Below are 6610 nucleotides of genomic sequence, written 5' to 3'. Positions count from 1 at the left end.
CTGCTTCCCAATACATCGCATACTGCTTATCTTACAAAGTTTCCCATAATGCTCCCGATTAACCATGTAATACCATCCCCTCCTTATTCCAGAAAGTACAAAACTAGATTAAAGCATGCTACAGTAAACCAAATGCCCACGTCAAACACTCTCCTACCTGGTAAGTAATCATTAGAGGATGCACAGGGAAGAACATAGTACAATGGCAAACATAACCATAAATAATGAAACTCTCCTTATCTTTAAGGGATTCAAAAACTTCTTTACATCAGAGGGCAGTGGCTTTGTGTTTAAGAATGCTTGATGGATTCTACCCCTCCCTGTGAAACTGGGCAGGTGCTTTATTAAAGCATGCGAATTTTTAGTATCAAGAACATCCTGCAACAAGGACTTTAATAGCTTAACTATGTGCTGTGAGAAGAACCACTTCCTCTTGTTTGTTTTTAACCTTCTGATAATTTGTGCATCTTGTCATTCACCGTCTGTTCCAAAACAAGAACTACCATACTCTATTTACCTTGCCTCAAGCAACTCACAGTTTTAGCTTCTTTCCTTCCTAGCTTCAGTTCAATCTTGTTCAGGTCCCAGTCTGTCACTCCTTTTACAGAGGTTATGCCACAGGCTTCAGCATTCTTCTCACCTCTCTCTACACATTTTCTGGTTTGTTCTCTACTACTTTCTTAGGACTTTATTTTTTTTGACTACTACTGAGCACTGACATGATGTTTTCATGTAATGCTTTACTATAGTTGTATAATGTTCCATCATACTGACCTATGCAGGCTAATGAAAAATAGTCCATGTACACACATAAACCACCTAACCTTAACCTGTATAAAGCAGTAGGGGAGATATTAATCAGCTGTGTCCCATATGGTTGTGTGACCCCAGAGTCTCAATCATAAAAGGACTGCAAGCATTTAAAAATCAAAAAAATACCCCACACAAACATGCCTTATAGAACTGCTGTCTCCACAGCACCCTAATCAGACTCTTCACTGCTTCTAGATTAAAGAAATAAAATTAAAAGAGAGTGCACAGACAACTTTTTTTAACTGTCACTAGGACATCACCTCTCCTTACAAATCTGTTTTATCCACAATGCATCCTATAGTCAATACCTTATGCTAAACTACTTAACAGTTTTAGAATCCTTAATTTTAAAAAAAATGTAAAAGTCATGTCAAAAAAAAAAAAACAGACAGCCATTCCCTATGCAATTGAAGTTACCAACAACACAAACTCCAGTGCTCAAGTTTTTACGGACCATTTCTTTCTTGAATGTTAAGTCAAACGTCAAGATTTACATCTCTATTCACACAAATTAATCACATCCTACAAATCTGGCCCAGATCATGAAACACCTTTACTCTCTGAAGGGAAACACGGTTTTAAGAGAGATTTTCTGTTAAGTCTTGGATTCAAAAACAACACCTGCACACAAGACTCTTAGTGCATGGCAAAACCAAAGTTTTGTAACTGGAAGAGGTAAGGAAGATGGAGGTTAAAAAGCCTCAGTCAATTTTAACTTAGCTTTTCTTTCTTAAATTCAAGAAGGTACCATCCCTGGCACAGCAAAAGGGAGAGAGCAAACCCAGCCAGATGTAACAGAATGTAACTTGTCTGAATTTAAGTAACTACAACACTCAGCAGTAAGGAAAGATTTATACATAATTATTTTGTTCACTTGGCACATTCTCAACCATCTTTGTACAAACTCAACAAGTGATTTATCTCTAAATGACAGAATACACATAAACATCAACCTGTCAACAAAATTCCAGCAAAAATCAGTTATGCTTAAGCCATGGAGAAATACATCAGACAGTAATCAATAGGATAAAAGCTTATAGAAATGGAAGATAGACTACGCTTACTAACGTTGCAGCCCCATTAGCCGAAATACAATTAATGCAGATTTATTAACAGTTTAACATAAAGTCTCCACAATAACAGACCAACTAACTTTTAATTCTGTGGTTTTAAAATAAATCTTCAGAGATGAAGCTCCCACAGCTAAACACAAGGATCTTAGATTCACACAGTTCGAAGTGAACATACCAAAATCAAGAATTGTTCAGTAGTAGCAAATGGATGCAAAACTGTCATAGTGCATATAGATACAAACCTTGATTACAATTTAAATATGCTACCTAAAGGATCGCAGTTGCTATACCAACACTTTTCAGAGAGGTAGTTTCTTTTTTTCAGTTTCTCTCTAGGATAAGAAAACAGAATTTTGAAAGCACTTAAGGATCAACTAAGTGCAGTTTCAGAAGCTACCAGATTTTGAGCTGAAGCCTCTTTGTGACACTTTCTTTGCAGTTGTCTCCTTAGTTACATCAGTAAAACTTTTGGGGCTAGCTATAAATGGAATCACCCAAAATTTCCAAATTTAACACATCTACTACCATCAAGCTCCAAAACAGGGTTAGTTTTAATGACAGATCATTTCAGTGATCCAGTTTATAATGTGATCTCTTGAACATTTTTACCAAATGAAGGAGCTGCTAACTGCAGCATACGACAATCAAAACTTCAACCAGCCATACTTTGCCAGCAAGCCAAACTACAGCCTGAGGAAAAACACTGAAAAGACAGTTATATCACAGAAAACTTGTCGTTCTTTTAATTCACATTATCTCAAGTCCTTTATAAGTTCATTTTTCAGGACTAGAGAGTTTGGGTTTTCTAGCTGGCGAGCTTACTAACCATTAGCAGCATTTAATCCATGTAGATTAATTATGGTTTTAAAAATGCAGTTTTCCCTAACTATACCAGAATTCAGCTACGCCCCCGATACTCATTTTATGCAATGTAGACATTTACCAGTAAATAGATTCAGAACAGATCCTTCCTTCCATAGAAGCTCATATATCCTATCCCACAAAATACTGCAAACAGCCTCTGTAACGGAGATCTGCAGAAGCCGTTTTGTAGTTTCACATGCATCCTATTAAGAGGCTTAACAACAGTACTGTGATTCAACCATCTCTAAAAGATGGATGAATAGATCTCTAACAGATCTGTTTAGAAAAACAGCATGTTTCAGAGACACTAGGTTTTCTTTAAGCAATTCATCCTCTCCAAAAACTTTCATTAGATTATACATCACTTGTAAGACCAGTCTAGTTCATCTTACCTTAATGTGCATATTAGCTTCTTTCTTTAGAAAATGAAGATTCAACATCCCATTTCAACAAAATGTTATAATACTATCAATGCAAAAACTCCCCTGCATTATCAGGCTAACAGACATAAATGCTGAAGTAATCTTCACTGGGACTCATCCGTCCACAGACAGCCAACCATTCCTGTCTCCACGATAAATGGAGATTCAGTCAACACAGATAACAGTCTATGATAAAACAAATTGCACCCTAAAGCAGATAGCTAAATAGATCAAATGAATCATTTCTTAAAAGCACACATTTTCGTTTTCCGTAACAGGAGTTTAGGATGTACATATTATACACATCCACAAGACAGATTAAATAAGTTTCACCCTGTTTCTCCTTATGCTCTCTTTTGTCTCAGATGAATAACAGCATCTATACCAATTATTTATTTACTAGATAATTATATGTTGAGACTTATGTTACTATTCTTCCTAGAAACAGTAAACCAAAATTTGACATAAAATGATCAGAGATCCAGAAGCAATTTTTTTACTCTGAAAGCAATTTGTACAAACCATTAGTATCTGAGAACAAACTGAAGGAAATACCAACTCAGTATACAAACTGTGCAAGTATGATTTTTCACTTTTTTTTCCAGTATTTCCTATAAATTTTTATCTGCTGTCCTACTGTAAGATACCTTCACAGCCTAATCCATGAGCCTTTAAAAACAGTCTATCTTTGTTACTATATGAGCCACTACTTACATGTGATGATGTTACACCTTCACCAGTGTGTCAACCTACTTTCCCTGAGAGGGCTTTCAATCACCATTCCTTTCATGTAAGGGAGAGCTAACACACTAGAAACAGGTACAAGTGTTGCAAGAGTGAAGTGTGAAGAACATACACGCTTAAAGCATAGTACATGCTCTGAAAACTAGTCATGACTCAATTCCTCCAGAGTATTTGGAACTTTTTAAGCCTCCTACTACCCAATATTCCTTGAATATTCAAGACACAATATGGGACTTAAGATCCCAAGAACCTCTATTCTCCTTTTGTTCCACCGCACAGGTGTCACAGTCCAGCAAAGCCCTTCCTCCCCCACCTTCCTGTGACCTAAGCCTTCACATTCAAAGGTACTCAAAACAAATGACAGCAATCTATACCTTCCCTACAGCCAAACACTTTGCAGATGCAGCGTTCTTAGTGGGGTGGGGGGATGTGGAGGGGACACACACGACATGACACACACAGGCAGCAGTGTTACAACTCAGCCCTTATATACACAATGCTATCTAATGCTTTATTTTCCACTTTGCATGACTTCACCACAGCATACATGCGTATCTTCCCCTTCACTGATGACAAACCCCATAAACTCTTCTGCTCCTGACAAGTTCCACAATAAAACACTACAGTAGATTTTTCAAGGTGTACATGCACTTCTTTTATTTTCATATTGTCATCTCCCACAGCGTCAGCATCCACCTCATACTGCGTTACCAAAACGTCAAAATGTACCAGCAAATCTCTCTACCATTCAGCATGGCTACACCTAAAATCATGAAAACAAGAGTTATCAAGTAGTCCTATGTTCCAAACATAAAAAGAAGAAATAATCTGCACAATTTAATGGTATTCCCTGGTTTTAAATAGTCTTCAGAATTTTGCTCTGAAAAGATACAAGAGCTGCCAATTGCTGATGAAGTTTTGCCATTAAACATTTGGGAAGCCTGTAGCAAAATGTCAGTGTTTCATTATTTTAGAAGGTATTGCAGGCATCAGAGCTACTGATGCCTAACCTTAGCTCTTCTTAGAATCCAGAAATAAAAACAAAACGCTAACAAGAATGCTTCAACTCTAAGGTCCATTATTCAGTGAACAGCAAGCTGCAGAAATATTTGGCAGGCCAATAAACTTAATAAAACATTGCTCCTGGACCTATAAACAAAAGATTGGGGGACAGGGATAGCACTATAGATTTGAGAAGAAATAAAAATTACTAACATTATTTTGTAACAGAAAATTAGGAGAGCCTGCATGACCTGAGATCTAAGAACAAGACTTCGAGGCAGCTCCAATGTATGAGAAAAATTAAACTTAAAAAATATAATGCACGATTCAGGATATCATCAATTAAAGAATACATTTATTTAGATAAGAAATTCCAAAACTTTTAGACCTATAGATTGCTATCTACCATCCTATTTTCTTGAAGATTAGTACAGTCACATCAAGCATGGAAAGTTTAAGCTTTCCTCTTTCACACGGATTTGCAAAGATGTGGTAAGTGGTTTACAGAACACTAGTAAAGACCAAACTAGAATTTGAGAATTGTGTTGTAGAAACCCCACTATATAGTTGACATCTTTGTGAGAATCATCTTCAATACAGACAAGTGAAAAAAGCCGCTGGATCTGAATTGGTCCTCCAAGGCCCCCCACTTTAAGTCAAGAAGGTGTTATTTCCTTTTTCTTTCACAACAAGTAGGTGAATGAGAAAAAAAAAACCAACAAAACACTGAAGTAGGTATATATTGCAAAGCAATAGCAAGATAGTAGTAGCGATCGCAAGATGATGGTTACAGACTAGACGCCAAAGATATTAACATGACAGATGTGCTAAGAGTAATCAAGCTATGATCCACTGACAAACCCATGATTAGTAGTCACTGGCATTGGTTCCAACTGCCTTTAGTTGTGAAATGTGTTAAAAGCCCAAGATACTTTCCCAACCGCGCTGATAATCGCTGTAGTTCACAAGGCACTTTCCATTTCTAAGAGGAGGTATATTACACAACACAAATGCAATCTGCCATATGGATTTGAGAACTCAGCAATAGCTTTTACACCATTTAAAGTCCTCACACCAGCCACAGCTCCAAAAGCAATTAATTTCACATTGTCTCCGTTTTCCTCTTGTGCCTACTCTCAAAGTCCAGTATGTAGCTAAACAAATAAAAAAAGTAATTCACACAGGCACCACCACCCTGTTCACGTATCAGATGCTTCAGCAACACACCACTTAAGATCTAAAGCTGCTCTTAAAGTATTATTGCAGAGGAAGAGAATAGCAGACCTTCCCAAGTGCCATGTCCCCTAAATTATCTTCTGCTAAGTAGTATACGATAACATCTTTTAAAAAGGACTTGCTGCAAATTTTATATCTGCTAGTACTTTCTTTTTGTATCTGTAAATCGGTTGTAAAACTTTGTTCAGATCCTGTGATGTCATGACATATAAAAAATTAGTTTCAATTGAAATGATCATGTTTTGCAGCTCCCACCGAAAGAAAAATTTCTCCTCAGCTACAGGAAATTAACATGGGTATCTTAGTTAGACATTCATAAACTTAACCAGTCAAGATCCGGTACCAAAGAAGTCTGAAGATCACAGAAACCAACAAGCTTTTCAGTCAACCATCTTATAAGCAACAGAGATAACTCATGGTAGTTGGACTCCTAGACCAAAATTATACTTTTCCAAG

Source organism: Fulmarus glacialis, unplaced genomic scaffold (assembly GCF_000690835.1).
Source record: "Fulmarus glacialis isolate BGI_N327 unplaced genomic scaffold, ASM69083v1 scaffold2044, whole genome shotgun sequence".
Lineage (NCBI taxonomy): Eukaryota > Metazoa > Chordata > Aves > Procellariiformes > Procellariidae > Fulmarus > Fulmarus glacialis.
The sequence above is the reverse complement of the archived record's forward strand: the minus strand, read 5'-3'. Positions refer to the sequence as shown.